The sequence below is a fragment of a genome, unplaced genomic scaffold (genome assembly GCF_019419815.1).
Source record: "Pyrus x bretschneideri cultivar Hongxiangsu unplaced genomic scaffold, Pyrus_bretschneideri_v1 Contig3, whole genome shotgun sequence".
Taxonomy (NCBI): Eukaryota; Viridiplantae; Streptophyta; class Magnoliopsida; order Rosales; family Rosaceae; genus Pyrus; species Pyrus x bretschneideri.
In genome coordinates, this window is record NW_025999612.1 from 2650448 (window position 1) to 2668191 (window position 17744).

Sequence of the window (17744 nt, forward strand, 5' to 3'; positions counted from 1 at the left end):
GAATGTATGTGTGAGTGTGTGAGTGACAAGTGTACACTCCAGATTAAATCACTTAAACCCAAATAAAGGGGTAGGATTAAATCTAGAGAAGTAAGATAGAAATACTTGTTTAAGTTTCTTGTCAATCACTCTCAAAAAGAGTATGGGTTACGGCAATGCACCATACCCTTCAATCACTCCTCTACTTAATGAAATTATGGCTGCTACATTTTGCACAGCCTTGAAGCCGTCAGTGTCAACTCCAAGTTCTCTCTATTCATTGCCCCTTCACATTGAGGCTCTTAGTGCTTGTGAAGGATTATTATTGGCTTCGCATAGGGGATTACAAAACCTGATTCTTGAGAATGCTCCACTCCAGATCGCAACTACTTTGCAATCAAGTTCTCCCGACTCGTCCTTCATTGGACACATTTTGGATAACTCAAGAGCTTTGCTCCTTGAGATCACTAGAGCTACTGCTGCCCATGCGAGTTGCCAAGCTAACGAGGCTGCTCATCATCTTGCTCGTTATGCCCTCTCTTCCCATTGTGTGTGCACTTGGTTTGAGGAGCCACCGTAATTCATTCTAGATGTTTCACTTATGGTATTATGTAATGATGCTAATTTTGTCTCAACGTTTTGTATTAGCTTCTACCTAAACCTTTTTTATGAATAAAAATATCGCAGCTGTCAAAAAATTAAAAAAATCTGACACTGTTAAATGGAAAAAATAAAATAAATATACATGAATTCTATTGTGTATTTGGTGCATTTCTAATTACATGGAGGCTTTGTGATAAAACGCTACACAATGGTACGTTGTGCATGTTGTAATATCAAAGTGGAGGACAATGTCAAAGTGATATACTAGTAGTGAGTCGTTGATTTGTCTCTCTAAAATCTTGATCTTGTATTAGATCAGATTTGTGTGATTAGTCTCAAATTGAGTCTTTAATTACCTTGATTTGCCCTAATTACCTAGTTTACTACTTTGTCTTGCTTTCACTCTTGAATGACCAATTTTGGTTGTACATCTGTCTCACTATATGTCGGTCCCACGTGAGGAGAAATGTTGACGAGAAACGATACCAATTTCCTTATTGGTAATATGTCGTTATATCAAAATACAATAAAAAAAAGGGGTTTTCTAGAGAGTGGCCTACATTATGTCCAACTTTACAATTTGCAGTTTCGTCCAATATTCTCTTCTTGTGAGGTTTTGAGTCTGTCTTGGTTTACTTTTCAACGGATCGAATTAGCATTGATTCTTCGGTTACTATAATCTTGATTATTTTTGCATGAGCTTAACATATATGCTCGAGTGATAAAAAAAAAAAAAAAAAAAAATACAAAATGAGCGTGGTTATGAGAGATCATATGATAATCATTAAGCATAATTTCATTTGGAAAGACTGATAAATAGAGACAAAAGTATTAGTTTACTTTACTTACACATATATGCTTTATTTTCAATCTTTGCATGGGGCAACCTCTTTAGAATTTCAAGTCCAACAACGCTGCATTTTAATTTCTACTCGTTTTTCTTTCTAGAAGCACTAAAAAACGCATGCGATAAATGGCTTATGTGCATAAGAAACTTTTGTGCTGCTGTTTTTGTCACTCGGCAGAACTTTATGGTTGAATAATTCAATTAGAAGATTGAAGGTGTTTAATAAATATATTTTAATAATGGGATTCTACATATTTTGTGCAAGAAGAAAATTCTAATAAAGTAGTAAATCAACATGGTAAGCAAAAGTGAACAAATGAACAATCTCAAAATAAGTACACAAGATATTAATGTGGTTCAGCATAAAAGTCTACGTTGACAGACACAACATGATAAGAAATTTCACTAAACAAGCAGATTACAAAGTTTAACTCCCATAACAGAAATCTGACAAATTACAAACAATATACCAAATGAGTAGAAACCCCAAAACAAAAGGAGAAAATTCTTCCAAATTGTCCTCTAACTCTCAAACTCACAAATTAGCCAAACAAATGAGCTGTGAATTTGCCGCACTCATGACTCCAAACGGTCACCTCCACCCAAAACCAAAAGAGAAAACTCCTTAAGTCATGGTGAGGAACACAAAATAAACTTATCATATGGTCATTTTATAGTGCATAGAACTTAGATTACAATGAAAATCTTAATTCTCATAGGAAGTAAATCCAAATTCTAACAGGCAAGGAAATCAATTATTTATCCTAATAAAATGAGTAAATTATCAAAACTTCTCCACCAAGCAAAGAATCCAACCAATAACACGAAACCCAACCCATATAGGACACAAAAAACAAAACATGAAACGTCAGAGGATTTCTTTGTCCGTTTCCAAACGATTGGTTGTCACCTCCGATCGATTGCCCTGATGCCATAATTCTTCAAATACTTCTTCTCTGCTTTTGTCCGACGGGTTGGGTAGGTGATAATTACCAGGTTAGGGACAATATTTGTGTTGTTGGAAATAGGCCCTTGACTTGTCTCTCTGAAGATTCTACATGGTATCAATGCTAAGAGACGACCATGTACTGCGATGTGATTGGGTGGGTCTTGCTCTGCGTGTTGGGTGAGTCCCGACTTGGCTCCACGCGGTTGCCGATGTGTGGATCTCTCACGTGTGACCCACTAATTGGGTCCCATGTGTAGGGACATGTTGAGTATCCCACATTGTGTGAGGGAAAGAAAGAAAGGAAGAAGAGTTTAAATATGATTATCCCACTTCAACTAGTACCGATGCATTTTGTGATAAAACCCCACACCTGACAGATTGGGCATGTGGTAATTACCAAGTTAGATATAATATCAGTGTTATTAAAAATGGGGCCCTTAACCCGTCTCTCTGGATTTTCTACAAATTAGAATAATCTCTTTTGTTTCTTATTGTGCTTATATAAGTATATATAAGATTCGTAATGTGCGTAATTCGCACATTCGCAGGCAATGCCACACAATCTGACATTTTAAAAATATCCTCTACAACGAGATGACCGCGTGACATTTTAAAAATACACTCCAACGGAAAATTTGTAGCTGCCTTTGCCAGATGGTATGATGAATATTTACTCTCCGCTCCAAATTGAAGCTATAGCTGTTCGTGAGTGGCTTGGTTCTGGCGTCATCTAGGGGTTTACAAAATGTAACTTTGGAAAGTGACTCCTTTCAGATTGCAACAGCACTTTCGGCTGGCTCTCGCAATACGTCTTTTGTTAGACCTCTGGTAGAAAACTCCAAATTCTTGCTGTCCACGATTACTGGAAGATATTCTACCCACATACGCCGGCAAGCGAATGGCATCGCCCACCGTCTAGCACTGTTTGCTCTGAGCTGTGATAATTGTTTTACTAGGCTTGAGTATCCACGGGACCTCATTGCCGACCTTTTGTTAGAGGAATGTTTGGGCTCGACCCCTCTTCCGTTAGAGGTCTTTTGTACTGGTTCTTCGTTTTTTAATGAAGCTATTGTTTCTTTTAGAAAAAAACTCATATTCAATAATAAAAGATTATGATCAAATAGTAACTAGAAATAAAGAACTCGAATAATAACAAATCATAACCTATAATTAATTTGGAAATCATAATAATATATGTAGAAAACGGCAAGTCCTTGGTAGCTAGCTAGCCATGTTATGTGCCATCACCACCATCCAAATAATGCCAAACCTCCTTCAATAATTATGTGCCATCACTTATCAGCATATACAGTCAAAGAACTTCTTGATTAATGTTGATGTTTGTAAGTTTGTTACTCATCTAAATTGTTTTGATAAAAAGAAATTGAAGAAAGTTGGGTTCTATCATAAAATCAATTAGCAAAATGACTACTTTACTTCAGGTAAGGTCTCTTCTTTCTATAATGTGGGATTGATACTCTTAATAGAATCCATAATTTAAAGAATAATGCTACTCTTACCACCTCTAGCTCTAATAGAGATAGGGCCTATCAACACACATGAGTTTCATCTCTATTAGAAAGGTGATACAAATGTGGTATAAAAAATGTGATAAGAGTATATTTTATATTTTAAATCAAATATTTATACAATTTATATGCACATATCTCATACATTATTTTATCGAATTACGTGCACACATTAAATGTGGAGTTCTTAGTTAGATGAAAATACTGGACCATTTATATAATAAGGGTTTCTTCTCATTTGAAGGGAGTATAAATCATTAGTTTGATTGAAGTGGTCTCACACACCAAGTATTCTCTTCCACAAACTAAAATAAAGGCCTCTCTTATCTCTCTCTCCCAAATGGCCAAGGTTCATCCTCTTTTAACATTCAACAGTACTGGTGATGCTTCTTCCAGCTCTACTAGTACTCCTAATAATAAGTATTTGACTTCAAAGAGAGAAACATTCACCATATGGATGAAATCTCTTGTAATTCAAGGAAGCGGATGCACTGCGTTTGATGAAAATGGCGAGATTGTTTATCGCGTCAATAACTACGACAGCAAACACAGCAGTGAAGTCTATCTCATGGATCTCCACGGCAAGCTTCTATATTTACCCTATGTGAGAAGAAAATGTGTGGTTTTCCAAGTTGGAAGGGCTACAAAAGCAATGGTATCTGTGCCAGCAAGCCATTGTTTCGAATGAGAAAAAGTTATAGATCAATTCTTGGAAATAAAGAGTGTTCTTATAAAGTTACCATGAGATCTGATAGCAATTGCTACAGGTTAGAGGGTTTGAATGGTAAATCAACAACTTTCAGAATTATGGATAGCAATAGAAGAGCTGTAGCAGAGGCAAAGAGAAAGCAGTCAAGTTCAGGAGTAGTATTGGGAGATGATGTATTCACATTGGCAGTGGAGCCTCATGTCGATCACTCCTTTGTCATGGCCCTTCTCACTGTTTATGGCATGATACGACGCCAGATATGATCCAGAGTTTTGGATGTATCAAATATACATAAACATGCATACTTGTAGCAAATAGTGGTATAGAGACAAAGAATCAGCTGAGTTTTTCTTAGCCTGGCTAGGGTTTTTTCTTTTCCTTTCTTTTTTGTTGAAATCAGTTTAACCCATTGTAGTCGAATGATCGATGATTTAACTTAAATATGTTGGGGGTGTGATTCACAAACCCCTTATTAATTTCTGTCATTTGATATTCTTTAATTAATTCGATCCGACAGTTGAAAATTAAAAAGTTGTGTGAGAAGTAAAAAATGGTGTGTGGATAGCAAACCCCTATATATTTCTGTTAGGGCCTCAAATCCTGGGTTAGGCTGAGTTGTTAGGAGTCGGCCCAAAAAGGAGAAAATTGTGGATGTCGGCCTAGTGACCACTGTGGTGGAGGTAGCTAAGTCCTGGTAGAGCAAAGATTTTTTCAAGGATAATAATTGGTATTTAGATTAGTGGTTGGAGTACTTGGCGTGAACGGTCAAGTCTCTATAAGGATTGGGATTGGTTTTGGATGAGATTTGAACGGAATGCATTAATAGTCTAGGTTCAGAATCCTAGTTTGAGTTGAAGTGTGACGAGATTTGGTGGTGAGAGAGTTTCGGTTGGATCATGATTTGTGAAGTGAACACTACAAATACATAAACATTGGCAACATGAAGAGGACCTTTAACTAACAATACACAAATCAACATTCTACGCGAAACCTTTCACACCCTTCTATGAATTTGACTTTCTAACCATCAACACAAATTCCGACTGGGTGGACGGGTTTTGGTTGGTAGCCAACGGACGACAACCAACTAGATAAACGGGGTTTTCTAGAAGAACCAGTAAAGGTGACGACTTGACAAATGAGGCTGGAGCTATAGAGTCTGCTTGCTTAAGGAGTCCCGATCGACTGGATAGACGAGAATTCTTTCTTTTGTGACTGGCTATTTATCTTAAGTCTCAGCAAGGAAAAACCTTTGATTCTTTCACGAAAGAGGCCACTTCATCAATCTTCTCTGCCAAGTGAGGTGTTCTATGATTGGTTACTTTCAGGTCACATCCTGATTTTGACACACAGATGGCCAAACCACTTTTACGATTGAGACACTTATCTTTGTTGAGTATCTTTGCCCATTTAGTTTGATACCGATTTGGCAGACTTATGTTTTCATCAGTATATAGTCGAGGCTGCCGAACATGTTGCATAAGGCCTAGAACTTCATAGCGATTTGCATAACCTTATCTTCAGGTTTTAGAACTCAAGGACGAGAGTGTTCCTAAGTCGGCCGTAAAGTTCTAGTTCTACTAGGCAGCAAAAATAAGTAGTCAAGATTTGCATGTGGTCAATATTTTAGTGAAGGGGATTAGGTTTAAGCCCATGCGTCCCAGGTTCGAAACTCCGTCTGCCCTAAATTATTATAATAGTTACGAACCACTTAATAATAATAATAATAATAATAATAATAATATATTTAAAAAAAAAAATGAGTCATTGATAAAAAAAAAAAAAAAAAAAAAAAAGGAGTCAGGTTTAAAAACCCAAAAAAAGCAGTCAGGTTTGAAATTCTAGAAAATTCAGACCTTAATTGGGCTGATCATGATTTTGATTTTATTTTTTAACACAAAGATAACTATATAATGTGACAATTTCGAATTTTGCCGGCCCCCAATAGTAATAATAATTTGGTTTGATGTTTTTGGTATAACTAATTTGTTGAACTTTAAATGTGTTTGTCACTTAGTACTACGATTTAATGGTATTATAATTACTTGTTAATGACAAGTCCTAAAATCGAATCTCAAAAAATCGAGTTCGCTGTTAATTTATTTTCTCACCTTTTAATATACCGTTGTATAAAAAATGGTAAGTGTGCCTCAAAATTTATAAAAATTTGGTTGACTTTTCTTATGTATCAATTCTTTTCTTTGGTATCAATTTTTAAATGGGAACTATTATTAACACTCCAAAAATCTCATTCTACACTCCTCACAAGTGTAGTTTTCTTACTAATTATAGAAAGTTTGGAGTGCAAAATAAGATTTTTGGAATGCCAAAAATAATTCCCTTTTAAATTATCTAATCACCGATATGTTCGTCTTTCTCTCTTAACATTCAGCGCAAAAAAATAGACCAAAAAAAAAAAATTGTCAAAGCAAAAATTGATATTCTTGTTGCAGTCATATTTAGAATAGGAATGTGATTACGTAAATTCTAGTGTATCTCGGGATATATTGGAATATTCCTTTTAGTAGTTAATATCCTATAAGGCTAAGAATTTAACATATCTTGCTACTATAAATAAAGGCACAATAGGGTGATATAACACACACCTCACAATTAAATCACTATGTTCTCTCTCTTGCTGCCAGCCTTTCTCCCTCTCTAGTCCTAAATATAGTTAAGTCAAATAGGTCTACAACACGTTATCACCACGCTTTTGCCAGAAATTAAGGAACTGAAGGATCATAAGAGGAGGTTTTCTTCTACAAAAAGTCAAAGGCTTTTATTTATTTTCTGCCAATCAGGTATGCTTAAAATAAAGTAAGATATTTGAAATGTCCACAAAATATGAAAACATTCTCCATGATGCAGGAACCCCCTATGTTTATATTTTCCTTCCGATATATATATATATATATATATATATATATATATATATATATATATATATATATTAGGGTTTTTAAACCCTAGAGATGTCGAAAAAAAAATTATGGGAATTTAATGCGACATGCCCGAGGCTCAACGCTGCTGGCATAACCGCTGAGCACCGTGCTAGCTTGCAGCCCAGCCTCGTCGAGCACGTGACCAGGGTTACCATGGACAGCAGGTCATTTTTAATTAATTCAATAGATCGGGAACAACAGGGTTGATCGTGGAAGCAAAATAATGACAGACAAGTCATATTAGCTTCGGTTAGTGATAAACAAAGTGATAAATAAATTAGAATTAATTAGCGTAAACCAAAGTTCCCCAAAAAAAATATTTAGGCATGATTTATAACACGAGAACTTTAAAAATTGGCATTGGGTTGAAAAAGAACACGGCCTAGCCAAAAGTGGGATGGTAACGATGCGGAGACAAGCCTTGTAACTCGGCTGCAGGCCATTGGGCTTCGTAGAGGGTTGCGGGCCTCTCGGCCATCTGGTATGGGTGAGCCCAGTAGCAAAAGTTGCTGGTTTGGGCCAAAAACAAGACACAGGTGCAGGCCAAGGGTGTGCTGGCCTGTAGTTTGGTGTAGGGAAGCCTAGCTGAGGCTGGGTTTCGAGTTTTTGGGTCAGGGCAAGTCAAGCCCAGCAGCAAAAGCTACAAGCAAGTAGGCCAAGGGGTGGCGAAGCCCAACAAGCATCGTGGGATTGCTGCAAATGGGCCTGGGGCATGAGGTGGACCTAGCAAGCTCTGGCCTTTTTCAGGTTTGGGCTAGGGACTTAGGAAAAAGCCCAGCAACTCAAAAGTTGTTGGTTTTGGGCTTGGAAAGGATGCAGGCCCATGGTAACCCTGATTAGGCTAAAGCCTAGTGTCCATGTAGGCGCAGCAAAGCCCAAAGGGCTGCTGCCATGGTCCAAACCCCTTTACATGCAAAATATCACATGATAAATTCATTCAAATAAGCGTTATATACATATTTGTAAGTCTGGATACACACTTACAAGTTCAAAATAGTAATCATCCATACGTGCATTAAGTAACCATCACCATGATCAATTACTATGGGCCTCACTAATAATCAGTAAATATGCATATGGGCAATTCAAACCATTACCTAAGGGATCAACTAGTGATACATATCTCAAATGATTTCATTAACATAACTAGCGTCTGTATCCTTATCTAAACTTATCAAAACCATAACTTAAGAGATCAAGCTCATGAACGACAAATTTAAACAAGTATTCTGATCAAAACTAAAGTTGCTACCAAATATAAAAGAGCAAGTAAAAGAGTAAACTTATCTAATGACCAGCTGTCTGCCAAATGCAAAGAAAGCTTTTCCCTCATATTCCAAATCGTGCGGCACTCTCCAGTTCAAAGAAAAGTTTGGTCCCCGTTGAAGCAGTAGAAGAAGAAGCCAAAACAGATTTCTAAATGGTGCACCTTCTCCTCTCTTACAAAATCAAAAGTACTCAATCTGACAATAGGTCTTAGTCAGTATTGAGTATATGTTTTGTGAGAGCAGAGGTCACTATTTGTATTGAAATCAACGTAGGAAACAAATGCAATTCCAATCCAACTATGAGTGCTAAGTATCAAGGTTTAATTAAAGTTTCAATCCCAAACTGATTAGGACAACCTGAACTCTTCAACAAAACTTTTCCATACCAATTTGAAACATTATAGCCGGTTTCTAGCACTCACAATGATACTCATATTCTAACATATATGACACCAAAGAGAGAAACATTTACTATATGGATGAAATCATTTGTAAGCAAGGAATCAGATGCAATGCGCTTGATGAAAATGACAAAGTCGTTTATCACATAGATAACTACGCAACAAGCACGGCAAAGCCAACAATATTTGTAGTTTCCCAAAATGGGAGGGCTACAAAAATTAACAATATTGGTGCCAATAAGCCATTGTTCGGTAAGAAAAAGTTGTAGATCAATTTGGGAAATAAGGAGTCCTCATACAAAGTAACAATGGCATGTGATAACAATTGCTACAAGTTTGAGGGTTTGAATGGCAAATCAATATCTTTCAGAATTACAAATAGCAATGGAAGAATTGTAGCAGAGGCAAAGAGAAAGTAGCCGAGCTCAGGAGTAGTATTACGAGATGATGTGTTCACTTTGGTGTCGGAACCTCATGTGGATCATTCAATTATCGTGGTCCTTGTCACAGTCTGTGGCTTGATAAGAAATCAAATGTGACTCATACATGAATGAAATCAATTCATGAGTTTGTTTTGATCAATTTTCTAGTGACTTAAAGGTTTTGTTTTTTTTTGTTTTGTTTTTGTATTTTTTTTTGTGGGAATTCAACCCATTGATCTGTGTGTCATGTTTGTAAATACACACTACTAAGAATAAATGCTTGGGCGACGAAGGGGAAACTGTTGCGCAAAGACCAATACCGTCGCCGGAAACATTGGGCAGCGAAGACTACGTCGTGCAAAGCTCGTGACGTTAGGCATTATACGACGGAGGAAAGCACAAAATGAAGATTGTGCGACGGAAATTGTGGTCGTTGCGCATTCTGAGCGACGAAACTTGATTTGACCCCCAAATTCTTGCGCAACGGAGGTAGAGATTCGACCTCCAAGCTTTGCGCGACGGAGGTAGAGATTCGACCTCCAAACTCTTGCGCGACGGACATAGATCTTCGATCCACAAAATCTTGAGCGATGGATGTAGAGGCCATAATAGTTAGATAATAAAATTAATTTTGTTAAATAATTTATTTATGATTTATTTAATTTTTTTCCTTTCAAATTTTGCTAATATTGTTTTTTATGTAAAAATTAGGTTAATGAAATTAAAAACAGAAAAGGTAAAGAAGAATATTGAATTAAAAAATTATTGAAAATGTACATACAATGAAAAAAAGTATTTTTAAATTTGAAAACAATTTAAAACAAAACTAATATAGGTAGTCATCCACATCACAATTGATGGCTAGTGGTGTTGCTGCTGCGTCGGAGGGTTGGGAGGTCGTAGCTGCTATAACGGGCAGCTGGGAGGTTGTTTCTAGAAGTGGTTCAAAGTTAGAGAAATGAATGCCGGAGATTTAAAGTGCCTGTCGAATTTGGTTCATCAAATTGTTTTGGGCTACAATCTGAAACTGCTGGGCGACAATCCGCTCATGCAGGTCCACCACTTCAGATGTCAGTGTTTCGACCTCTTCAATTCTCTGCCTGGAGGATGAGGCAGACGGGTCCCAAAGGCGGGCTTTCCCAAGCCCCCAGTTAACATTCCCATGCTGAAGACCGATGGTCTGATCGAGTGTGTCTGTCATGATTTGAAAACCCAGCATCCTTAGGGGGAAGCACCTCGTCGATCGAGGTCTCTAGGGGAAGCTGGGAAACCACCTCTTCCAGAACGGTCTAGCCCTTCTCTACCATGGTGGATTAGAAAAATGAAATAAACAAATCAATTTGAATATACATGTAATTAATATTAATACTAATTGAATATTAAAAAATTGAATTAGCTTACATGAAGCTGCTCCGTTAGCTCATCCCTGGGCTGAACATACACCTCCTTGAACATGTCAATTTCCGGAAACTTTAACCCCCCTAAAATTTTTTAAAAAGTGTTAACATAGATTACCAATTGTGTAATAAAGTGTAAAAGGATTGAAAACTTAAAATAAATATACACATCACTTACGTCACTCCTCCAACCTATAAGAGAAGTGTCGTGAGCCGGATCGGTAAAGAAGTTTCTTCTTCGATTGATTGATTGAGTTTGCCTTCACTTTTTTTCTGTTGAATTAAACAAACATATTAGTTTAGATATTTATAACAAATGAATGAAAAAATGAAAATTTTCTTTAAAATTGTAAATTTTTTTTATTAAGATATTATTGAAATATATATTATACGTACCAGGTATTTCTCGTCTTCAAAATGGCCTCAGAGCCACTCCCATTCATCTTGATGGTCCACCAACTCTATAGGGCACCTAACTTCTAGAGTGATCTCCAGACCATCATATAGCTCATAATGCTTGTGGAGGTCGCTCTTCCATTGAGTGAACTTACCGGAGCAAAGGTCGTTGATGTACTGCATTTGATTGGCATCGAGGTTGAAAAGCTCATAGTGATGTTGCAAAACTCAACAAATAAATAGTAGTTACAATTTATAATCCTTGTATAATTTAATAAAAATTTAGTATTTGAGGTTGAAAATACTTACCGATAATTCATGAAGAACAACTTCCTTGACTTCTTGTGGGATAGCTCTCCATGACTTCCACATGAGGGGGCAATGGTTCCTAATAACCGACCCAACGTCGGTGGCCAACACACTGTGTTGCTCCTTTGTTGCAGTCGCACGACGTCGAGGATCACATGTAATGGTGATCTTCTCGGTCATGGTGCGAGTGGTATGTGACGTCTTAAGTAGTCTACAAGGGCCCCCGGTTTTTTTTTTTTTTTTTTTGACCTATCAAATAAACAAAGTAAACATTAGACGAATTCACTGAAAATTCGATAGAAGCTCCCCTAAAACTATAACATTTCCTAAAACCTGTAGACAATATAACAATAAAAACAATACATCCACCCAACAATTCAAATAGTTTATACAATTTTGGGACGTTAAAACAAAACTTATAACTTGTTGATATGACTTCAATTTACTCAGTGCTACTTAACAATAATTAATATGGGTCAAAATCACAATTCAAATTAACTAGCTAGCATGCTTGTTATTCTTTGCAAAAAAGGGATCATCTCATCGTTGACAAAGAAAGACGTAAAGTAGGTTGATTGCTATTTAGATTAGCATATTCAGACGAATATAACAACTTTTTGAACTACAGATCAAACTGTTCAACCCAATAAAATCCACACCAATTTTTTTCAGTAAAATTAGTTGGAAAAATGGTTATATATGTGTGTGTGCCCGCGTGTGTGTGCATAGTACAAACAGTTCAAAATAATACAAATACTGGAAAACATTTTTATCCATTAATGAAGGCTATTCTGAATTATTGTTTGCAGTCAATTTGCAAGCCAAAACTTGAGAAAATATTAGAAAACACATGTGCCACTTGTGTATTTGTAAGGAACATAGCATTATGGCTATGAATAAAGATGAAACCAGAAGCAAGCTTATAATGGACACAACAAGCTTACCTGTTTGGGACCCTTCTCCATGGACAGAGGAAGCCTCACTAGACTGCTGGGCTTCCTCAGAACTTTGGGGCCGTCGATGAGTCCGCAAGGTGCTTAGTACAGGATGCGTCACCGAAGAAGTCGATGACGCAGGAGCTGTAGACACCGTTGACCCCAAAGGCATGACTAGAGGGACACCCTCCATGGCCATATCAAGTGTGGAGGTGGCAGCAGCACTACCTCCTGGAAAAGGTGTTTGACTGCCTCTACTAGCTACCCGCCAGTTTGATATTAAGTTCGACATTTACAAAAACATTTAATTAAAAATTTACATTCCACAACTTTAATTTGGTTTGGATATACTAAAATATATCCTAACCTTGACAGTTACAAATAAATAAATAAAATCGCAAACAAAAGTTCCAAATACATTCTAAGTTACAAAATATGAATGGAAGACAGTTACAAAACTTGAACAAACCGACAGCAACTGGTACCATGACAGTTACAAAACTTGTTGCATCCCTAACATGTGTAATGCAAATGTGAATGAGGCTGGAATGTGTGATATAGTGGCTCAATGTCTTAGCGAATGGGATAACTATGGTTAAACACGGAGCTCAATTGCCAACAACCAAATAAAATGGGAACTTAGAGCAAAAGCATTCTTAAAATGACATAATGAAATTAATTCCAACTAATTATCAAATGCATGCCTTAACAAAGTCAAAACCAACATATTATCAAATCAATAATAGGCAGCAGTTAGAATCTGTTATATTTAAGTACTTTAACTAATTATCAAATGCTCACTCTCAGAGTTTCTCTCTGACTCAGTATACCCCAATATAAATATTAATTAATTAGTCACACTCAAAAGACGAAGGTAGCTAAGGCCTACACTAAAAATATGATGCTAACATAAGGGGTAGAACATATTATTTATGGCTTTTTCGAATGAATATAAAGTAAAAGACAAACATAACTTGAATTTGGTATATTTAAGTACTTTAACTGATCAGTTGAACTTGTCAAATGCCTACAAGTTGGCTTAATGAAATTTGAGAAAAAAAAAAAAGGAATGAAATTATAGAAGATATTCTACTATCATAAATTTTCGCAAGTAGAGGTAGAAGTTAAGGTCACCCCAGCTAAAAAAAGTTTCTTGCTCTTTCCCTATACTCACGCTAGATAGTAAACACATTACAAAATAAACAACCCCACAACGTGAAGAAATTGAACAAAAAATGTTCTGATATTATGATGAAGGAAGTTGGGATTGCACTCTAAACTCAATTAACAATGAAGTGAGCAAACCAGTTCTTTGCAAGGCCTTCTAAGGTATGGTAAGTTTCAAGTTCAAGAGATTTCTTCACATCTTCACAATTCATAAACAATAGGAATGATCAAGTAGTGTGCTTGTTTTCAGAGTAGCGTCTTCACAATTCATAAACAAATAGGAATGATCAAGTAGTGTGCTCGTTTTCAGAGTAGCGCTTTCACAATTCAAAAACCATATTGTTATAATGTTTCATGGAAAAACATTGATACTGGAATGACAACTAAGTGCTAGCTATATGCACCTTAGAACTGATGATTCCCTATGCAAGATGCAATGAATCAAAGGCTCACAAACAAAGATGTCAATCATAGGTTTGTTTGATTGACATCGCTCCAAACTCCACGTGTTTGTTAACCCTTCTTAGGAAAAGGAAATAAGTAAGCCACTTAATTATTTTGTCAATGAAACAAGAACTAGCCAGTACACTTGTAGTATAGACAAAACCATGTGACATCCTAATATTTTTTTTAAATTATGCATATCACAATATAACATACTTTGTGAAAAATATAGACAAACTATAAATTCTGTCAACATAGTAAAACAGGCAAGATATGATTAAGGCCAATGCAAAATTCAAAAGCGCCAATCCAGTTTCAGTCAAGCATGAGAACAGAGAATAATGACAACTACAATTAGCCCATATTTAATTCATTGTTTGATGCACACGTATAATAATAAGCCAAGAAATTTTTTCCTTTTAAATCAAAACCATGAATTACCTGAACCTTCACTTCCTTCTTCCCTTACGCGGTAGAAAAGTTCTTGGATGGCTACAAATACAAATGCAAAACAAGTATCAAAGAGAAGATCAATGTAGAACAATTCAACAAAAAAATTGAGAAGAACAGTCTACAAGAATCACACTAAGGGTAATATCATTCAATGTTTTATACCTAGAAGCCCACAAGGAATAAAAAAATGATTTTCCTAAGGTGAAGCCACAGTGTCTTCTTTATGCTTAAAGTGTCCCTATTTATACTCCACCAAAACACCAAAAAAGCACAATTTCACAAGGTGATGAATATCTTGTTAAAACCATTAACCAAAAAGAAATTGCTGAGCAAAAAGTAAAAGTTTCTTGGAATCACCCTGTCCACCCCAAAGGAATGAAGCACAATGCACCAAATTTGAGTTGCAATGGAAAAAATGTAAGATGTGATCCGAATATTCACCATTAGAGCTGTATTGTATACACCAATGAAGAAACAATGAAATGTAGGGCTTTCTTTTTTTGAAACAAATCCAAGGTTTTAAGTTTTTCATTAAACTAACCAAGCAAGAATGTGAACTTTAGTGAAATAATCTTATAAGGATGAAGGGCGAGAACGAAGAATCACAGCATTACTTATTTTGTTTACTTTCCGATGAGCCTTTTAGGATTTTAATGAGCCATTTAAAATTTGTAGCAGCCATTGAGAATTCTATTTCCCAATAACTAAGGCTATTCCTTATAAAGCAAAATCAATATGGCTTAATGAAAAAGTATGTCATGTTAAAGGCTAGCTACACCTCCTACTTTACTTTCTTCTCTCTTTGTCCTCCCTATTATTTTCCATTTTTCCAATTTCTTTAAAATCACATTGACCCTAAACTTTCTTGCTTTAAATAATATCTATTACTTAGTCCACCATAATTATCGGCAACACCCACCTTACATTGTCCTACATCGTAAACACTTAGTAATCCAAAGTGTATGCAGATGGCAAGGCTTTATATAAGGCTAGCAAACACCTCAAAAATCCTTGAAACTACAACTTGGGATGAATGTATAGCTACATGCATGGAGATTTAACCCAGGATTCCCAATTCCGACCCAATTTCAACCCTAAGTCCCTAACCCAAGATTCTTAATTCCAACCCTAAGTCCCTAACCCATTATTCCCAATTCCAACCCTAAATCCCTAACCCAGGATTCCCAATTCCAACCCTAAATCCCTAAATGTTGTAATTAAAACAATTCAACAGAAAAATTGAAAAAATTGCACTTATAAATAATTGAATCAAGGGAGATGAATTAAAGGGAACTGGGTGCTTACCTAGTAATGTTGTAGCAGCGGGGAAACGGTATGGCGTCAGAGTGCGGCGGATGCGATAGGGAGAGTGATAGAGAGACAGAGAAACAGAGAGAGTGTGAGAGAGGGGGAGAGGAGTCTGAGATAGAGAGAGTGCGAGAGAGGGAGAGATGAGCTTGAGTTTAGACAAAAATTGAGAGAGAGATTGAGTGAGTCTGAGACAGAGAGAGAGAGAGAGTTAAGGCATCAAAATAAAAACGCGCCCAATTTTGGCAAAAAAATCAAATTTTTACATGTTTGCACGCTGAGTGTGTTTAGACTTTTGTCGCGCCACCAGTTTATAAAAAAAAAAAATGAATTTTTAAATATTTACGCAACAAACATTTATAAAACGTGGTTGCGTATATTTGTAAATTTAATTTATTTTTTGGGTTAAATAAATAAATAATTTTTTTTATTAATTTTCTTACAATTTTTAAAGGAACTTTTGTTTGTATACAAAATAAATACCATTCAATACATATCATTACATTTACATCACAATTTTTCATTAATCCTCGTCTAAACTAGAATAAATATTATCACTATCGTTAGATTCAGACTCCCATTCCTCCTCGTCTATAGGCACGTCAACATCGTCATTCGTGCGCTCTGGTGTATTGTGTCACGGTAGATCCCCAAGGTCAATCATAATGGAGTCAATCAGTATCTCAATATCAGGACTTTCGTCTACCTGATACGGTTCTTATACAATAGTCATATCCCATAGTATGTCTGCACCAAGTTCTGTTGAAGTCTCCAATTGTTGGTCAGCAACGTCACCATAATCATCATGAGCAGCAGGATCTCGTTTTGGAATATCATGCAACCTTATGTTCTCAATCTTCTGAACTACTTTCCATCCCCTCCCGCCCTTAAGGTCATCTATATAGAAAATTTGTTTGGCCATAGTCGCCAAAATGTAGGGGTCGTCGTTATACCAACATATATTAGTGTTGACCGATAGTAAACCATTATCTTGCTTAACACCACCAACCCTACGTGGGTTTATATCAAACCGGTGACACTTCAACAGGATAACTTGACATCAGTTTTCCATAGAAATCAATGTCCGCAATGTCGCCCGCACCGGGGACATGTACCCTACTATTTTGCGTACAAAGCTTGTCATCGTGGTCAGTTGCCAAAAACTTGATGCCATTTACATGACAACCGGAGTACAATTTTGACCTTAGGGGCCCAATTGCTAAGTTGTACAATTCTTCAGTGTAAGCGGGCGAATTCATTTCCTTCAATTTCTTCACCTAAATAAATGAGAAAAAGTTGTTGTGTTAGTTTAACATTTACAATTATGCAAATAACCCAAAACACAAACAACTTACATTTTCACGAAACCATCGAGGAAACAATTCACAATGCTTTTTGGCATATAAATGTGAAGGATGTTCCCGCTTCATTAACTCTTCATGCTCATCTAGGTAGGTAATTGTCTCGTCACAATTGTTAAGTACAAACCAATGTGCTACTTCCATGTCCATTTTGTCAAACGAATCCTCTCTAATTGGTTCGCCAAAGGGTCATGCAATTTGGGCAAAAATAGAAAGTTTTTCAATTCTCACACCATTTTCATTATTGCATTGTTGTCGGCTAAACATAGTCTCAACGTCTTATAGGTACATTGCACAAAATGTAAGCGACTCAAATGCGACCCAT

At 36.4% G+C, this 17744-nt stretch overlaps 2 pseudogenes; both read left to right on the forward strand.

Annotated features, from left to right (window-relative positions):
• Positions 1–4150: 4150 nt before the first annotated feature.
• On the forward strand, positions 4151–5092 carry LOC125479796 (annotated as a pseudogene).
• A 4180-nt stretch (positions 5093–9272) lies between these two features.
• On the forward strand, positions 9273–9766 carry LOC125479739 (annotated as a pseudogene).
• The last annotated feature ends 7978 nt before the right edge of the window (positions 9767–17744 follow it).